This window comes from Opisthocomus hoazin, chromosome 4 (genome assembly GCF_030867145.1).
Source record: "Opisthocomus hoazin isolate bOpiHoa1 chromosome 4, bOpiHoa1.hap1, whole genome shotgun sequence".
In the NCBI taxonomy this organism is placed as follows: Eukaryota; Metazoa; Chordata; class Aves; order Opisthocomiformes; family Opisthocomidae; genus Opisthocomus; species Opisthocomus hoazin.
In genome coordinates, this window is record NC_134417.1 from 54,097,526 (window position 1) to 54,117,174 (window position 19,649).

Below are 19,649 nucleotides of genomic sequence, written 5' to 3' on the forward strand. Positions count from 1 at the left end.
ATCACCAGAGAAGAATAGATTGTGTTCAAGCACAGAGGATCGTGTGTACATTTTGCAGAGCCAGAGGGCAATTACTCTACTGTTGCCTGGCCCACACAAACACTGTATAACGAAAAAAGGAAATTTAAAACACATTTTTAATGCTGCAAGATGGAAAAAGAGTGCCATAAACAATTGGCACTACTTGGTGTATGATATTTCACCCATTTCAAATTGTCAGTGTCCCTTTTAAGAGCCATAAAAATCTTAACAGTTGTGCTGCTGTAGGGCTTACACTTAATTGTTGTAAAAAACAAGTGGGAGTCAGTGTAATGAAAGAGGTGCTCTTGCCCTCAAATTCCTTTAGGCACTAAATTAGAGTTCTCCAAAATAGGGCAGGGATCAGAACTACCATTTTCTGCTTACCAGGGGAACAGTCATTTTCAGCATAAATGAAAGTGAATGTGTGTCTTTTCACCTGTACATGGTGATATTGTTTTACTAAATAAATCCTGGAAATACAAATATCAAAGTAAAAATGAACACTTTCTTTTGCTTTTCTCTCTATACCCTCGCTCCTAACTTCCACTTCTACTCCACCTGCACTAGCAACAGGGTGCACCACCAGTTATTCTGATCAATGCAAGCTGAAGGAATCTTCTGCATCAAGAATTGAACAGCTGGCAACATTCTTAATTATGTTCTGGGCTAGTGAAAGGACAGTATAAAACAATTATTGGCACAGCACATCAGTGTTTAAGAACAACACCTTTCAGATTTGGGGTTGTTTTTAGAAAAAATAGCATAAAGTTGTGTGTGGAAAGGGACTGGGGAAAAAAGCTAACTGCAGAGGAAGAAAAACTGCTGAAGCAGCTCAACAGCAGAACAAGATTAAAAAACCTGTGTGAGGTAAAGTTACTCGAACTTTCAATTTGCCCCTCTCCTGTTCTCAGTTTCGGAGAACGGGCAGACGCTCTCCCCTCACTCTCTCCCCTGTCCGGCCATCAGTGTGGCTGCCTTCCTCCCCCATCTCCCTGCTTTGCTTCTTTCTTCACCTCACCGGTTTTAGTCCCTTCGCTTTAGCAAGTGTCAGGAGCAAGAGAGAAGGAAGACGTGCCACGTCGCAGCGGAACGCCGTGCTCCGAGAGGGCTGTGCTGCTCTGCAGGGAGCGGAGGGAGCAGGGGAAGCCCTCCAGAACCGCATTGTCCCTGTCACTTTCAAACTCCTTTGTAATATTTTTAATTTAAAATTAAATTTTAAAATTGCCCTTTCAGTGAGTAGTACTGGTTACCAAGCACTAAGCACGTATTACTGTAAGCGGTAAAGGCTCTTATAATCATAGGCATTTTTTTATTTTATGGAAGTACAGCTATGGCGTTAGCCTCACGCATGTATATCCAACCAGGGCTGGAAAGCAGGCAGGATGCAGGCACTTTCAGCAGCGTAACCAAAGACAGCATTAGCCTCATAGCAAGTTTCAAGTTTTAAAAGTCAAAATTGAATTGCACAACTGAAATACAAAAAGACCAACCTTTTTCAACAATATTTTTATTTAAAGAGTTGTCACTTTCAGCAGAGGAACAGATTTTGCTTAAACTAAAAAGAAAAAAAAAAATCAAACAAAATTTTTCCAAAACTTATCATTTCTAAGTAAAGATAGGACCATCTGCCCACTTACACCAGCTGGGTGTCTGGCCACGAATGTCTGATATTTCATGCCAAATTGAGTAGTTATCAATGGTTATTTACTTATTTATTTATTTACTAAAACAAACAAACAAAAAGTCAATCCACAGTCAGTTCATTTGTAATTTGTATAGCTTGCAATCCCACGTTTTGTCCCTCGTTACATTTCTAACGCACCTGAAGAGTCTGGTTGCTGTGCTGGCCCCCAGTTCGAAACGTAACAAAGTCCTACCACTCCCAGTGGAACTCTCAGCAAATGCTGCCCTGGGAATCAGACTGCAGTTCTCAAAGGAACACAAATGTTCATTTATCAAAATAATAATATCAACTGCTATTTGAGTGCTTTATTTATGTATCATATTTAAGTGGCTAATCAGAAGTAATAGCTTACTATTAAATACAAATGGTTTCTTATTTACATAAGTAAGGCTTATCTTGCTTCTCTTGCCAGTTTTGGCTTCCTTGCTAGCCATCACAGACTGCATTGGCAACCACAGTACCTTCACTGGTCCTGCCAGCTTAAGCACAAATAAGTCTGATCTTTATTTTTAAATTGCAGTTTAATATCACCAAAGTAGACAAGACTGATTTGAAAATTTGTTTTTTAATTCCGATTTTTTTCTCAGACCAGCCTTTACTACACAGCTTGGAGTTTCATGGCTTAGTTCCACTGTCATGTTCACTGACTGCAGCCCAATCTCGTGGCTGCTATTCCTCGGCACATTGGTGGTGCAGTCACTGGAATTGCAAAAAATAAAGATTTCTTCCCTTGGCAATGCAGAATTGCTATTTATTTAGTTTGGGGTCTATTTTAATTTTGACTCATTTGGGGACTTTATTCAATACACTAAGGGTTTGGTTAAACAGGGACACTCAGGAAAGTTAATCCAAAGTAATTAAAACAGTGAATTTAAAGTGGATTAGTTAAACCACATTAAACCCCAGTCCACACTGGGGTTTAATGTGGTTTAACTAATCCACTTTAAATTCATACCTTTAGTTAATTTGGATTAATTTTCCTGAGTGTCTCTATTTAGACAAGCCCTAAAGCCCCAATCCTGTAAACAATTTACGCACACCAGTATTTGTATGTGATGCACTTAATTAGCCTCGATTCAGGAAAGCACTTAAGCTCTGCTAAAATCAATGGAACTTAAGTGTCAATGAAGGGTTTCGCTTGAATTGGGAGCAAAGGCACCACATGCAAAAATGCTGCTCTGGATGCTCACATTTATGGGAATCACTGTGTCTTTTTGGATACTCTTAGCAAGAACTTTTTCTGATATCCAGTTTTTTTTCTTTTTGCCCTTCTGCATTAAACCTTCACGTAGCCTTGCTCCACTCTAACCAGTTTCTCGATCTTTCTGGGCACTGACCTAACAACGGTAGGTTGCAGTGCATCAGATTACGCTGACATGACTTTCTGCTGATGCACCATGTGTTTCACGATGAGGAGATTGGTTTCCTCACACCTTTCAGAGGAAGTCTCACCTGCTGCAAACTTTCGTTGAGCTAGTCTGGAGTACATAGTTCTTTTTATTCTTTCCCACAGTAGTTCATCAGTCTCTATTCCTCTCCCTCACTCCACTTTGCTTGATTCCTTTAAAAATCTTCAGAATGCATTAAGTAGCGTCCCTTTGTCAAACTTCTGAATTTCATCATTTTGAACATAACTGTCAGGATGTCAAGCTATGTATTTTACTCAGAAAGCATGAGATGTTTGGTTTTCCACTGGAAGACGAGATTGTATTTTTGGGTAGGTATTTGGGAAATGTAAATAATAACAGAAGAATTACAGTGAATCCTATCACCTGACATCCAGGTTCACTGAGAGCTTACCTAAACGTCATTAAAACCAAGAATTTTATAATAATTTTGAAATTCTTTAAGACCTATTTCAGTTAAAGTGTGAATGCCCATGGCCAAGCCATAGGTAAGTCAGAAGCAAAACTTTTTATTTTTTTCCACAAGAAGGCTTAGATTGAGAATGAAAAGGATAGAACAAAACTTGCAATTAATATTTTTTCTTATAATTGGCAAATATTTTAAAATAATGTACAAAAGCAGAACTTTGAAGTGAGTAACTGAGTATTTACAATGGAAACTGCAAGCTGACAATGGTGCCAAACAGACTCTACCGGAAGAAAACTCCTCAAGTTTGAAATCAATATAACTTTGTTCTGAATGGGTGTGTATAGAATACATCTCATTATATGGTCTAGAAATACTAGAAGTACTCCACAAGTATTTCTCATTTTCTCTGTAGTAATATAGTTGATACAGAAGTGGAGCTTCGACTCATGGGAGAAGCTGCAGTCATTAAAGCTTTTCCAAGTTTTTTTCAGATTCCTGAGATTCCAAAATTTCCTGGATTAGAGATCAAATATGAAATCCAAACAAGATAATGTTAAAATTTAAAATAAAACTAATGTGTGTTTGTGTATCCATACATTTGTACACATATAATTCACATAAATATATATTAAAGATCTCAGGAAATGTTTATATTCTGTTTGCATGCATAAGTTAACTAGGCCAAAAAGTCAAGATTTTTTACTTCATATTTTATTAAACTGGCTTTTATACTCTTTCCTTCTATATCATACTGTTTCAAAACTGATGAAGTCCTGCTAACTAATTCATATGCATGTAATAGCTTTACTCTATAGTTGATAATCAAAGTGGACATTCCCCCCTCAAAGGACTAGAAACTAGAATGTATTTCTAGGTAGTTCACCAGGTGAGACCTGGAACGAACGAACACAGAAAGTCAGTATTTTCCTTTTTTTTAACTCTTATATTGGCTTCTACCTTCACAGGTGTTGAAGTGACATACGTATTTTTTGCTATGGATACCACTTACGTTTGAGTTGTTAAGAACATGTATGAAACTTAGCTAGATTACAGACAAAACTATTTAAATGAACAATGTAATTAACAATGTAACTAAACATAACCCAAGATTTTTCACAATTCCAATGCACAGTCAAGTAAAATTCTACAAATATTTCTAACCCTAAACATATTTCAGTCAACACCTAACATATAAGAAGACAATTAGGAACGTGTAACTACAAATATTATTTTTTTCACCTATACAAAACTTACACACCTTTACTTGTGACTCTGCAGTAGGACATATTTTGAACATAACCGAGAAGGTCTAAGCAGTTTGTTCTTAACACCCCCCCCCAATCTTGTAAATACAGAAAATAATAGTATTTGGAATTTATTTTTCCATTTATTGCTGTGTAAGTAAAAGGGATTCATCTCCTTACAATGTTTTAATTTTGGGGTGGAACCTCCATTCATGCTTAAATTGGCATTTTAAGTGTTATGATGAGCCTAACAATTGATTGCCAATGAAAGAAGAATAAACTACTTTTGGCAGATCCTGCTGTTGTTTTTCCTGCTGGCTTTTGTTCTAGCTTTTACTTTCCGTGGGAAAATTTTCATATTGAGAATACTGAGAAGGCCAAATCTTTTAAGACATCCCCTAAGTGCACACACAATTAGATATCCTAGGCTCATGTAATTACTCCAGTAGTTATTTAGACAACTCACAATTGCCTGATTTGAGTACACAGTGGGAGTATGTGCCAAAGGCAGGTGCACACTTTTTTTTTTGTTTTAAGCAGTAGCACAAATCTACAGGTTTTTAAAGGTTTTGATACTTTCAGTAAAATTTGTACTTATGTGAATCCTGCCTATACACCTGTATCTTCAACATATAATGCGCTATAATTCTTTACATTGTCATTTCATCTCCCAAGCGCATGCTACTTCTGCATGTGTTCTTATCTAAAATGCACAGTATTCCAAAGGCAGAAAATAGGCATTTCCAAGTATTCATAGTGGACAGGTCACTGTGATATACACAGACTGACTGTAGATGGCTGTATGATTTCTAAATCAAATGCTGTGCCCTGTACTGAACAAAAGGATCATTTCATCACTGAGCTGTTCTAAGTATTCAAAATATGGTATTACTAGACAAGAATGATACGCTTAGCTGCTTGGCTTTTTTTAATATCAAGATCTTCTCTGACACAAAATAAATGTAAGGAGAAACAAACAGAAAATCATTATTTCAGACAGAAAATGAAATGACCTGTTTGCAATTAATGGATATATGGACATGTAAGGAGATTATGATGTATTAATTTTTTTTTTGTCCTGTGCTTTTTTCTTTTAAGTCTACCAACATTTAACTTTAAACTGCTCTTTCTACTTTAAACAATCTGTTGTAGCAAGAAATTTAAATGCACTGCTGTAAAACACTATCATCAGCAGGCCGGAACCTACTTTGGTCTCTCTTTTCTTAATCAAACATCTGGGAATCAAAAACATCTGTAGACTGGCATGGAGTTAACACTTCCTCTCTAAGTATCTTTGGCAAAATCACATAGATGGGCTGATTATCTTGCCCCGAAATGGCCCAAAAAGCAAGAAAGTTCCTTTCTGGGATTCATGGGAATTATAAGAAATGTCTTCAGAGATTAGATACAGTACAGTCATTACGCAACTATCACTAAGCTTACTAAGTTTTATTCCTGTTTCACATTTCTAAGTGTATGTCAGATTGATCATCTTTCTTCCTATGTTGCCCTGAAGCATGATCTAATAGTCAAACATTTTTCCAACACTCCGGTTCACAAAATTCTACTTCAGCTAGTATGGATGATGGAGTATATCTCTAGCTTGTCCTTTCTGTCTTGTACTGGAGTCCCCAAAGAAAAGCTTGGATACTTCGTGCATTATCAGGCATAGTTACAAATTGCACAATTGTCACAAAAAGCAACCTAGCACACATGGCACTCCATCTTCAAATGGTTGAGTAAATATATACACTGCAGTTTTTCTTTCAAAGTACAATGAAAACTAGGCGGTCCTCTGCAGCAGTTCACATTCCTTCAGGATCCTTAATGAAAGGGCCAACGCCGAGCAAACAACAGTTTCACAGGATTTCCCAAAACTTCAGAAAGTGAATCTTTTTGATTAAGCCAATCTCAAGTGCAGCCAGAGATCCAAGGCTGCCTTGCCAATTGAAGCGTTTGCCTCAGGTGAACCGCTACCGGGCTGGAGAAAACCGTACTTGGAGGCTGCCCGCCACGTCTCGGGCAGCCAAGTGACGCAGGCCCGCACCACCGGCCGACGCCCAGGGCTCCAGCCAGGGGGGCCCCGTCAGCCCAGGTCAACGGGCACGGCCTGGCCCAGTTCCACCCATCTCCTCCTTGCACGGGGAAGCTCTCCAAGCTGTCTGACCCCGGCCAGCCACTTCCAGGGAGCGATCTTGCGGCCTCACGTCCAACTACCTCATTTTAAGTTGCTTTCTCCCACATCCCCGCCTTCCGTGACCGGTAACTACGCTCTGCGCACCAGGTTATGTCAACAAAAGCACCTCGGCCTTCCTCAGAGCGTAAAAGGCCCCGAATAAACGGAAAACCTCCCGATTTCAAAAACAAAAAGCAAAACCCGCCAGGGCCCTGTTGCTGTTGCCCGCCGGGGCTCGCAAGGAGCGGGCAGCAGCCGCGCTCCGCCACGGCGACGAGGGAAGCCCCGTCCCCGCCCTTCCCCGTTCCCCTCCGCGACCGCCCGGCTCCGCGGGCCCCGCCGTCTCCGCCAGCTGCAGAGAGCAGGCGCGGGGCCGCCGGGTGCGTGGGCAGCCGCGGCCTCACGGCACCGCCAGCGCCTGCGCGGAGGGAGCCGGGAGAGGGGAAGGGGGGGTGAGGGGCGGGGGGCGGTGCCATCGCGCGTGCCCGCGTGCGGGCGGGGAGCCCTTCCCCTTCCCTTCCCCAGGCCTCCCCCTGCCCCGCGTCCCTTGCAGGGCGCCGGGCCGGCGCGGGGGTCTGCGTCCGCGGAGGGAGGGAGGGGAGGAGGAGGAGGCAGGCGGGGAGGGGGAGAGAGGCTGAGCCAGACCTTCATGCCACTGCAGGCAGCAGCAGCAGCAGCAGGTAAAACCGGCCCCAGAGCATCTGCTCCCCTTAACCCGCTTGCCCCCTCCCCCTTCCCCGCCGGCCGCCCCGCAGTCAGCGTGCGCCGGCTCCCGCCGAGGCCTTTCCCCCGGGGCCTGGTCCCGCCAGTGGGCAGCAGCGGGGCCGGCGTGAGGCCTGCGCGCTCCGGGCCGCCACCGCTCCTCGGCCTCCTCCCGCGGGGCCGCTGCCCGGCCCGGGGCGTGCGGGGGACAGGTGCTCCCCAGCAGCCGGCTCTGGAGCCAGAGCCGCGTTGCTGGGAGGTGAAGGCAGGGAGGGAGGAGAAGGAGGAGGCAGATTTGTCACAAGGTTTTTCCCCCTCTGGATTTTTTTTTTTTTTTTTTAATTGCTGTTGTTGGTGATTCTGGCGCCTGAAGAGGGAAGTTAAGGTCTTCGTGATGTTGTTTTGTTGTTGTTGTTTCACTCCAGGCCTTGAAAAACAGTTTTTGGAAGCAGCGTGGTTTCCCTCCACTTTTCCTGCCCCAGAGCCTCTCTTCCTCCCTGTTCTCGCCCATCTGACTCAGTCTGTGCTCGCTGTCCAGGTCGTTGCCATCAGCCGTAGATGTTTAACTGTCACACGTGGTTTTCTTCAGGACAGAGTAGTTCAAGTGGTGTAGAAGTCCGGATTTCAGTGCAATGGCTGCAATTGGCACATTTTAGCTGTTGGAGAGTTTTGTACTCTGAGATTGCTATACCGTAACCATCAGTAGTTTAGTTTAGCCACATGTCCTACAATGTTACGCATCGCTTTATTGCCTGCTTTTAGGAAACGGTCATCCCATCATATTGACATAACATTGCTTCAGTGGTATATACGCTTCCCCGTACCTAACATACAACAGAATTGTTAGTTAATCTGCGAAATAATTCATGTTCCAAAATATACTGGGATGGGGCTTGGGAGACAGGAATACTCTTCTAGTTCTGCCACTCAGCGATACTGCACCCACGCACTGCTTTATTCTCCTGCTTGCCTTCCCTTAACAAAGTACTCTGAAACTTGGTTAAAAAGCACCACATAAGTATTTAGTTTCAGACCAGTGAATCTTCATTAAAGTTGTTACTTGTCAGTTCTGTTACTTGCCACACACTAATTCAGCTATTTACTGATAATACCTCCGTGAAAAGTAAAGCTTCCAAAAATGTATTCCAAATAAATGTGGGATGATTGTTGATGTTGAAAATATTTTTTAAAAATTTGAGGGTCATGAAACATTCGGTTAAATTAATCCTAGATGCCACCTCTTTCTGATTCATCCACCATTACGTTTGCATCTTGCAGGTTGAAATACCATAAGATCTACGAATGGAAAAGAAAAATACATTGTTTGGAGATGATAATGATTTCTATTTTTGAAAGCAGTCCTTTTTTTTTTTGTAAATGTAATAATTTACTGAGTTAACATAATTGTAAATTACTAGTTGTCAAACTTCGTTTTTACTGGCACGTGACCCATGTACGGCCTAAGTGCTGTTACCCTAAAAGTCATATGTGTGTATATATATATAATAGTAGCAATTACTGGAGTTGTTACAATTGAGGTAGTGCAATACACTCAGACTGTCAGGTAAACAAAGAATTAGACTCAACCTACTCCAAAGAAATTGTTAAGTTTTTAAACTTGTATATTTTCTTATTTGAAATTGGTAACTGTTGCTAAACCAACAACAGGATCTTACCCTGGTATGAACTGCGAACCTCCATAATGAACTTCAGTTTGCAGCAAAGTATGAGAGCGTGAGCAGTTACTGTTTTTACATATAAGTGCGTACTGGGAGCAAGGTGCATTTTTTCTCCCTCTAGATTTTATGATGGCTTCATAATTTTGATACTACAGATGTGGTAAACTCCTATGAAAACTAAACATTTTGGAAGATACTAATGGCATCCTTTTGTTAGATGAAGACAAGAGTGTTCTCCACCTTTGTGGATGGGAATGTGGCTAAATAAGGTGTGTGAAAGTAGCTTTGTTTAATGATGAATTAAACTGATGAGGTCCTTGTATGTTTCACTTCATTTCACCTTCTCAGACCTCTGAGAAAGCCACAAACTTGATGTTTTTACAAACAGTTTTCATTTACTGCTGCAATGTTAGGCAAGGTCACTTGCCACACAGAAATGGTTGAAAGCTTTTCTTAAAATACTGTGCCACCTGAGAGAGTGGCACTTACCTTTGAAAAATATAAGTGAAAACATTCCTCTCACGTTTTTCCTTCTCTGCTTTACAGTGTTGGCTTTACTCAAGCATTGTTCTTTTCTCTTCTGTTTGCACTTGCATCTTCTGGACTTTGGTACCTTGTATTAATGTGCAAGAAAAATGCAATTTGGTGGAAATGTGTTACACTTTCTCTGCCTGCCTATGATTGCCCTAATGTAGAGATCGTATTTGCTGTCTCCGGGTTGTTGTTGCTGTTATAACTGTTTTTCGCTGGGGCAGGGCTATGCAGAGAACTGCTTTACACTTTACCCTGAAAGGAATTCTGTTGACGAAGTCTTAGAAAGTTTACTTTGTGCTCCATCCTTGGGAGTTTTATCTTAAACTGTTAGGTATGCTGCTGTAATTGACAACAGCTGTTGCTGAGAATTGTGGAGGATAGACAGTTTCTAAGATAATCAGTTCCTAGTCCATTTGAGGCTTTGTTGATTAGCACGTGTAAGAGCATTTTGGATCAGGAGCCAGTGATGTCTGTAGAGTGCAAATGTGGTGTGTTAGCTAAACTGTTTGACTTAGACTCTGTAGTAAATAAGCTGTAGGTTTTGTGTGCTTTTTCTTCTAGCCCAGGAAAGTGCCCAAAGCAGTTCAGTCCATAGTCTGTAAAAACACAGGTCTTTGGCTGGGTTGTGCTCTCAGAGGAAGAGGGCTGTTAAATGTGGCAGGAGTTGCTTGCCTGTGTTTGGCTGCCACTCTCTATTTTTGACCTCGGAAAGAAGGGTCATAGCTGTTGTTATTTCCAGTTTTTAGGAAGGTTGCTGCTGTGGTCTGTGTTTTACTTAAGAATGCTTTTATCAGTTATCCAAATGTCAATTTTTTCCTCTGATGTCACAGCTTCTGTGGTCAAATACTTTTAAAAAAAGGTCTTGAAAATGATGCAGAGTTTGAGGTCCCTGTCGTATTGGATAACATTATAATCTAATAATTCATATTCTTTTTATTGATGTTGAATAGAAAAAGCATGATTACTCTGAATCTTATGGGAATCTGTGTGTGACAGTCTTTGAGGAGAAATGGTTGACCGTATTTATACTCTTGAGAGTAGAAGTAAGAAGCAAGAGCCGAACTGGAGCGGTTAGTCAAACTGCATGCAGACCTTGGAGATGAACATTCAGCATTTAGCATATTTTGTGTAAAGGTTGACAAATTACCAAACAGAGTAGAAATGGGTATTTTGCCTCTATTAATGGTTAGGTGTAGATTTCCCATAAGCATGACTTGAAGTCTGGTTATAATTTGGTTGAAAATAATAGGAAGAATCACGTCACTGATACTGAAATGAGTGCAGCAGAAAAGAGACAGTAGCATGGTATCCTGTGTCCTATTTCAAAAAAATCCAACCTTTTCCTTCTCTATTTAATTTGAGGGACTTTTGTTCTGTTAATGGGCTGGCAAATCGGTATTTTAGGTTTATTAAAGAACACTGTCACCACACTGCTAATTAATCTAGTTGTGCGTGTGTGAGAAGTTCACGTGCTTGCTTAAGTTGACTCGCATTCAGTACTGCATCACGTAGTGTGCATTAGAGTGGGGATCAAATCTAGCTTAATACATGAATGCTTCATCTTAGATGTATTGGTTAGTGTAATACTGATGTATCAGCAGCAGTTTTTTTCTCAGTGGGTTTGTTTTCTGAACTTCTAGTTGGCTAAGCTTTTTTTTTTTTTTTTGAAGTGTATCAAGATACTGAGTATCTACCATTTACTTCGCTGGATGACTTGTTTCAGTGATTCATCTTTTCCACTATTTAAAAATAAGGCATGCAATTATTGTTTGAATACATTTGAATGCATCTGTCTTTCACTGGTTCTTGTTATCTCATCTGAATTCTCTATCGTATCAGACTGCCTTAAAACTTGATTTGTCCCTTTGACATTGTGTTTTCACTCCTCTGCATGGTGGCAGTTCCTAGCATTTGAAGACAGATACAGATGTTAAAATACCTAGTTTTAAAAGAGCATCAACAGATCATAGATTTGCTGGGCTGACTACTCTAGGACTCTTGGGTAAGTTTAACAAGTATGCTGATTTAAAATGTTTGCCTCACAATGTTTTTTAACATCTGATCTGGAACATCTGTTTAACAAATGAGTTGGAAAGAAAATCAATATAATGTGATACAATTATACCATTTTGAATCTTTCCAACTATAGAATGGAAGTATTTATTGACTATTTTTGATCTTTCCTTACAATTTTTAACACTTGTGCCACCTCTGTCTAGTTGTGGGCCTCTGCTGTTGTTGAGGTAGTGTTTATTACTAACACTCATGGCAGGGTCATAAATGGATGTTTTATGTCTCTCAGTTTCTGTACTCCCTAACTCTAATTTATGTTGATGGTGATCCAGCCTCCCCATTTCTACATTGTTGATCCTGCTTTTTTTTTCCTTACACTTGCTTCTTTTTTCAAAAACACCAGATTTTGAACAAGTAGGACAAGCTGTAGCCAAAATTGTCATCTTTGTTAGCTGTAGAATTGCCTGACCATAGATAACAGCTCTCTTAAGGACATTTCCACTTTCATGTTCTTCTGTCTCAGATTTTTCTTCCCAGTCAATTTTGTTCATAACTCTTTTCAGCTTCAGAAATCTTGAAACCTCAAGCATATAAGCGTGGATGTGCATCATATGTTTACATAGTTGTCAGTAATCTCTATCTCGCTATGTAATCTGGTCATGATCAGTAATTCTGAGACTATTCCCAGTTTCTAGTCCAGTGACTTACTTGTTTTAGCTGTTATAATGGGATATATGATAATTTCTCTGTATTGGTTATGGTGAGTGCTGTTAGAAAACTGTTGCTAATAATTTTTAAAAACTGATGTTTTTACTGTTCACAGAATCACAGAATCACAGAATAGTAGGGGTTGGAAGGGACCTCTGTGGGTCATCTAGTCCAACCCCCCTGCCAAAGCAGGGTCACCTACAGTAGGCTGCACAGGACCTTGTCCAGGCGGGTCTTGAATATCTCCAGAGAAGGAGACTCCACAACCTCCCTGGGCAGCCTGTTCCAGTGCTCCGTCACCCTCAGAGGGAAGAAGTTCTTCCTCATGTTCAGACGGAACTTCCTGTGCCTCAGTTTGTGCCCATTGCCCCTTGTCCTGTCACTGGGCACCACTGAAAAGAGCTTGGCCCCATTCTCCTGACACCCACCCTTCAGATATTTGTAGGCATTTATAAGGTCCCCTCGCAGCCTTCTCTTCTTCAGGCTGAACAAGCCCAGCTCCCTCAACCTCTCCTCGTAGGGGAGATGTTCCAGTCCCCTCACCATCCTCGTAGCCCTCCGCTGGACTCTCTCCAGTAGCTCTTCATCTTTCTTGAACTGGGTAGCCCAGAACTGGACAGAGTACTCCAGATGGGGCCTCACCAGGGCAGTGTAGAGGGGAAGGAGAACCTCCCTCGTCCTGCTGGCCACACTCTTCTTGATGCACCCCAGGATCCCATTGGCTTTCTTGGCAGCCAGGGCACACTGCTGGCTCATGGTTAACCTGTCGTCCACCAGGACACCCAGGTCCCTCTCCGCAGAGCTGCTCTCCAGCAGGTCCACCCCAAGCCTGTACTGGTGCATGGGGTTGTTCCTCCCCAGGTGCAGGACCCTGCACTTGCCCTTGTTGAACCTCATCAGGTTCCTCTCTGCCCAGCTTTCCAGCCTATCCAGGTCACGCTGAATGGCAGCACAGCCTTCTGGTGTATTTACCACACCTCCCAGTTTGGTGTCGTCAGCAAACTTGCTGAGGGTACATTCTAACTCTTCATCCAGGTCGTTGATGAAGAAGTTAAACAAGACTGGGCCCAGTACTGACCCCTGAGGGACACCACTTGTCACCAGCCTCCAACTAGACTCAGCGCCGCTGATGACAACCCTCTGAGTTCTGCCATTCAGCCAGTTCTCTATCCACTTCACCGACCACTCATCCAGCCCACACTTCCTCAGCTTCCCTAGGAGGATATCATGGGAGACTGTTGGCTGCTTAAGATCCGGAGATACTAGGTTTCATTATTAAAGACTTTAATCTGACATTTTTCTTTCAGCACATTACAAATATGAGCTTACAAAAAAAATTCTACTATTCTCTAGTTTGAGCTGATGGTCTGTAACAGACCTCTACTGTCACCACCTTCTGAGTGAGCTGTCTTATTTAACTCTTAGATGCACATGTAGCCAGGATCCTGTGGTTCTGAACTATCAGGTAAGGAATGTCTGAACAATGTTTCTTGAAACCTGGATTGTGCCTGCTTGATAATAAGTGGTATTTTTATTTAATCTCTAGCTTTTATGCAAATGGACTTTTGGGCCTTTTCTTTTTCCTGTTCAGAAGAAGTATAGCTGTGTGATGTGTACTGAGAATAGACTTGAATTTCGGGAAGGGGTGGAACTTGTTGAAGGTTTGAAAGAATCTTTCTGAAACTGTAGAAGTGCGTTTTTAGCATTTAGACTTCACTCCGATGGTAGCATAGGAATTGTACCCAGCATCAGACAAATTGTTATCTGGGCCTTTTGTCACTTACAGTGGCCAACAGCAGGTGTTTTAAAGGAAGTTACAAAAAATTTCCCAATTGTGGAGTAATTGCCATACCATGGAGCTCCTAAAATTTTGTCAGTTTATAATGATTTACGGTGCAGATCTTGCGTGTTCTTCCCTGTAGTCGTCGTCTTGTTGATATGTAATTTTATATAGGTGGGCGTTTTCATTATCCGTGGAAATATGTAATCTTTTTACAAATTTTACAATGTTGTGTTTATAATCTATCTTCCCACTGTCACGCTCAGCACTCTGTTCTGAATTGTTAAGAGTAGCTTAAAGCTCAGTAGTTACTTGAGCAATGTTGGTGATTATTTCTTATCTACTGTGCTTTAGAGGTGTCAACAACAAATTTGATTTGCCAGCATGCTGCCCATTTACTTACATTTTTTTAACGTCATTAATCTCACACAGTGTTGATGACTACGATGGTATTCTGGGTCCTGAAATGTTCCATTATCACAGGTGGATGTGACCAGCGGCTCCTGCATCATGTATGATGTGGATATACACGCTTTTTTCCTCCTGACATTATTCACAGCAAGGCAGCATCTATATCTGGATGAAGATCTGCCTGTGTTTTATTGACTGAAGCTTGACGTGTTGCAGAGTTGAGAACTCTTGAAACATTTTCTCATCTTCCCCAACACATTCTCTTTCAAAATTAGGATTGTTTTCTTAAACCGTGATTAGTTTTCTATCATCTCTGCTTTAAAAGGGTTTGTCAGTTTTCCCACTGACCTTTCAGATGTGAGTTTGACCTCTTTCAAAAATAGGGAGTTTTGAGCCTGTAACAGTATGTTTTGTGTTTATTTCGTAATCGTTCTCGTGTCAGCATCCCTGCTGCACTGTAAACCTGAGTAAGAGGATCCAGTGTCAAGGTGGTACTTTTATTTCTTGTACCTTCTTGACCAAATTTTGTCTGGAGTATTCCTGAGTAGCGTTCAGTAGTTTTGTAGAGCCTTTCATCTATAAATGAAAATAGCGTTAATCATTTTCAGTGAGAGGGATGTGACTTATTCAAGGCCAAACAGCAACTCAAAGGGGAAGCTGCAGTTAGAACCCAGATTTTATGATATCCCGTCACAGCTAATACAGGAGTGTACTGTAAAATATTTAATCACACAATTAAAATGAGTTTGTTAAATGGGAGAAATGAAAAGTAATTTAGACATGTTAAATGGTAGACTATGTAAAAGAAATTTGAGAAGTAGGATCAAAGAGTAGATGTAAGGAGGCTAGTACTAATGCTTAAGGGACAAATGCAAGTAAACATTTGTTATACTTCTCTTGATGTAAATCTGCTAGGTTATTTGATAATTGTGCTGGAGACAATATTTGGGTTACTAATCTCTTCAGTGAGAAGAGTGGCTCTCAGCTGATACTCATGCTTGTTTTGCATGTCCTGCCTGCTATAAAACTTATCTGTACTTTCAGAATGGTGGCTTGAACACCTGCATCATATACAGTCTGTTACTTCTACTGGAATCACATATATAAAAAAATACGTGGGAGCTTTGCTTGTCTTTCAGTTATTCATGAGTCAGTAGCATAGCGTATCCTCCTTTAGGCCTGACTCATTTTTAATTTACATCATTTACACGTATGCCTATGGTGCTAATAAGTATACACAGTTTGGGGAAAAGTTAATAAATTCAAATACTAAACTGGGTAATTCTTCTATTTATATGCGTGTATGTTTTTGTAGACTGAAAACTAAACCTGGTGCTGCTTGTGATGATGTCTTTTAAAGTTTATTATACCCCCTAATCTTTATGTATGATGCATTAAGCAGACGAGGCTAACAGGCCAAAGATTTCATCTCCTTTGGTTTTCATTGTAGATTCACATTTATACATAAAGCTTATACTGGTTGTGTCCTGCCAGTTTTACTGCTTCTTGAAAACTGGTAGCAGATAATACTGACAAGATTCTTTTTTTTGATGTATGCAGAAATCTGGACTCCTGTAAATTTAATTTTTGTGGCTGGATGAGGGAACAGTGGATGAGTGCAAGTAGAGGAAAGTGCAACAAGCAGGAAGCTTCTGACTTCCTGTAACCAGAGGAAACTCGTGTCCTGGTCAGTGGAAAGATTTCTTCTAAACACATCAGCAGTGTATGTGCATTGTGTGCACAAAAAACATATAAAGTGTTCAGTCAAAAGTCCGTATCTTGAAAACGAAAGAAAGAAATAAAAAAGCAAGCATATTAGATTCATGGAGTGTGAGCGTTACAGTTAGGAATTGTTGAATTATTTTTTTTAAATGCGCTTCTCAAAGAAGGCAGTGAATTAGAAGAAATGAGAACGTTTTATGAATGAAGGTAAACGTCTCCTTTTTGTTTGTGAATTTACTTCACAATTTTCTGGGGAAGTACTTATGTCAGCACGAAATGCTCTTTGAAATTTTATGTTGGTACTTTGTGTATTATTTAAATAACTTCATTTTGGATAGTTAGTTATACTTTGAAATTAAAGATTTGTTCCTAGATAGCATTTCTGAAAAATCTGACACACTGAATTACCTTTTTCCCCACTCTGGCTATGTGTAAGGCAGTATAAATACTTTACACTTGGAACTTTAGTGTCGCTTTTTCACGAGGTTCCCTTCTGTAGTCAGGGTGGATTTCACCTAGCATAAAGCTGCTTTGGTTTTTGGATTTGTGCAGTGGTCCCAACTTTTATTTATTATACTGTCCATTAGTCTTGATATGAAGATTGCTTGATTGGTGCAGGATGACAGTTGAGGCTTGACTGCAAGTCAGGGAGTTGGAAAGAGGTTTGAGGGATAGACAGAATGAGAGAAGGATAGAGCAGGATATACCTCTCCATTTCTAGCTAATTACCAACTGCTTCTGGCCCCTTTCACATGACAAATTTTTCAGAACTGTATATGGACTTGAGCAGTTTGGTTGCTTTTGTTTCCTACCTTTGATGACTGAAGTTGTTTGATGATTTGACACATCTTCTAGATAAAAAGTCAAACGTCAGCTTGCAGGGACGGAAAAACTGCTCAGTCTTTAGTCTCTTACGACTTGTCTTGAGCCTTAAGTATGTTCTTGGGGTGAAGTGAGAGGAATTCTGTGCCTGAGAAGAAAAGAAAACAGATATCGGACAGATGCAAGTTAATACTAACTTTTAATATCTGGTGATCATGCCAGGCATATACTTGGTGCAGTCATGCTGCCTTTACCCACAAATGCAGAATCCATTTATCGCAAGGTTCAGTCCTTAGGAAACTGAGTGGGGAGGAGCAAAAGACAGTAGCGACTGCTGTCACTGGACATAGCTCCACTTTGACGTTGTGCACGACTGGGATGGGTTGAGGTACACTGTCAGAATGAGCAAGTGGCACTGTCAGCTGTTGCAAATCCCGCTGAGATGCTGTGTTACTTTAATAGCGCTCTTGGGCAATCTACAGCCTCAGTGATTGGAGAACGTCTTAATTTGTTTTTAGTATGTTAAACATTTTTGTTCTCGTCTTTAGGGATTTTAGATAAACTGTTGATGTTCTTGTATATGAGAAGAAAAATATGTAGCTCTACCTATAAGTCAGTATTCAACACTGACATATGCCAGGAATTAGAGCATGCTGTTGCTGTTTCATAGCTGTTGGGTGAGACTAGATTTTTACATTCATTTACAGTAAAAGTGTATGATCAGTCACGGTTATGATTTCCACTGTGAGTAATTTTATCTGAGAAGAGGGCAAATGTGGGCTGAGTGAACATCATTTCACTCCTTGAAACAGCTTACCCAGATCGGGATAAAAGTATGTTGATAGACTCATGCTATAATTTTTGTAGGTTGACTGGAGTGCTTAATTTTCTAGAGCTGCTGTTTCTTATTTAGTCCATGAACATGTTAAACACCTCCTAACACAGATAGTCTTTTGTCAGTGTTTCAAGGTAGTTTTCAGTAAGATTCAGGGTAGTCGTCAGTTTTCTGTTATACTCAGAAGCTTAAGGCTCAAACTATCCTGTTCTGGAAGTAATGAATCAATCCTGCTCAAGCCATACGAGCTTGAGAAAGAGGAACGGTTGGGCGGGAGGTTGGGTGACTAGGGCTTAAACCAGTGGCTTTAAGAGGAAAACCTTCCATATAAAGCTTATTAACAGGCATTGAATAGACTTTTTTCTTTTTTTTCTTTTTTTGAACACTTAGCATTTCTTTTGGATGCCTATTACTTGTTTCTCTGCAGTCTCACTCTGCTGTAATTCTTGCAGCCTTGGACTTTCCTGAGCATGAAAGAACCTGGTATGCTTCTGAGATGCCGCCTTCTGGAAAAACGGAAAAAAATCAAACCAAACAAAACAGAACGTTTGTCTTGAACCCTTGCTGGCCATTATTCTTTTGTTTTGTTTATTACAGTGTATGTCTCAACATTTTGTTTGCCTGATTGTTGTGCTTGTCAAGCTCCTCTGCTTCTGTGTTTTCAAGCCATGAGTAGGTCCAGCTGCAACAGAAATAATTGTAAGGTAGTGTTGTGGATTAACCACAGTAGGCTGCTAAGCACCACATAACTGCTCGCTAGAAAACAAATGTGGGCAAGGAAGAATAAATACAGTTTTAGATATTGAAGCAGATTGTATTGGCTGACTGCATTTGTGGGAGTAATGGAAGACATACACTTTTACAAGGGTTTTTACTAAGGTCGTCTTTGATTATTGTCAAATGGTATGCAATGGTAAAGATGCAAACAAAAAGAATAATGTCAAATTGCTGATGAGCAGCTTGATCATTAAAGACAACTGTCTTTACAGTTATTGAAGACTTTGCAGACCAGTGAGATGAGCGTTTTAGAGGTTGCCCACTGCATGGATTGATTGGGAGGCGAGTTGGATCTCATGGATAAGAGGGGAAAATGAGAATTTTCCCTGTATAGACAGATGGACTCTTACATATATAGGTCTTATTAAAGACAACAGGAACAACAACAAAGTTTCAGATGAGGTCTGAGTAGACTGGAAGACGCAGAGGAGCTGATGAAGATCACCTCCTCATTTTGAACTGAAGTGGTGAAAAAGGCAACAAAGATGTATTTGATACTGAGAGGGGAAAAAAGTGATCAAGGATTTCTCATTTTTCTCAATTATTGAGTTCAATTTAGAAAGAAAGGTATCTGTAGTAGTATATTGCATTAATCTGACACTTTCTGATGTGCTTGGTATACTATCTGCACTTTCTCCTCTATAAAAAAAAGAAGACTCAAGTTGCCAACAAGTCTCTAGACTGCTAGTATTGTATTTCAGCTAATGTTTCTTACTCACACTGACC

General features: G+C 40.6%; 1 protein-coding gene and 1 long non-coding RNA gene across 5 annotated transcripts in view; one reads left to right on the forward strand and one right to left on the reverse strand.

Annotated features, from left to right (window-relative positions):
• The first annotated feature begins 7,527 nt into the window (after positions 1-7,527).
• TBC1D5 (TBC1 domain family member 5) overlaps positions 7,528-19,649 on the forward strand; it is a 326,766-nt gene continuing 314,644 nt past the window's right edge. For 3 of the 4 annotated variants that reach the window (XM_075419055.1, XM_075419057.1, XM_075419054.1), the window contains exon 1: positions 7,528-7,620. The gene's annotated coding sequence lies outside the window, so the exon portion shown is untranslated. The remainder of the gene's footprint in view (positions 7,621-19,649) is intronic. The other variant, XM_075419058.1, reaches the window with a different exon arrangement.
• Positions 17,363-19,649, reverse strand: part of LOC142361168 (uncharacterized) — a 50,586-nt gene continuing 48,299 nt past the window's right edge. The window contains exon 3 of the long non-coding RNA XR_012763746.1: positions 17,363-17,459. This is a non-coding gene — a long non-coding RNA (uncharacterized LOC142361168). The remainder of the gene's footprint in view (positions 17,460-19,649) is intronic.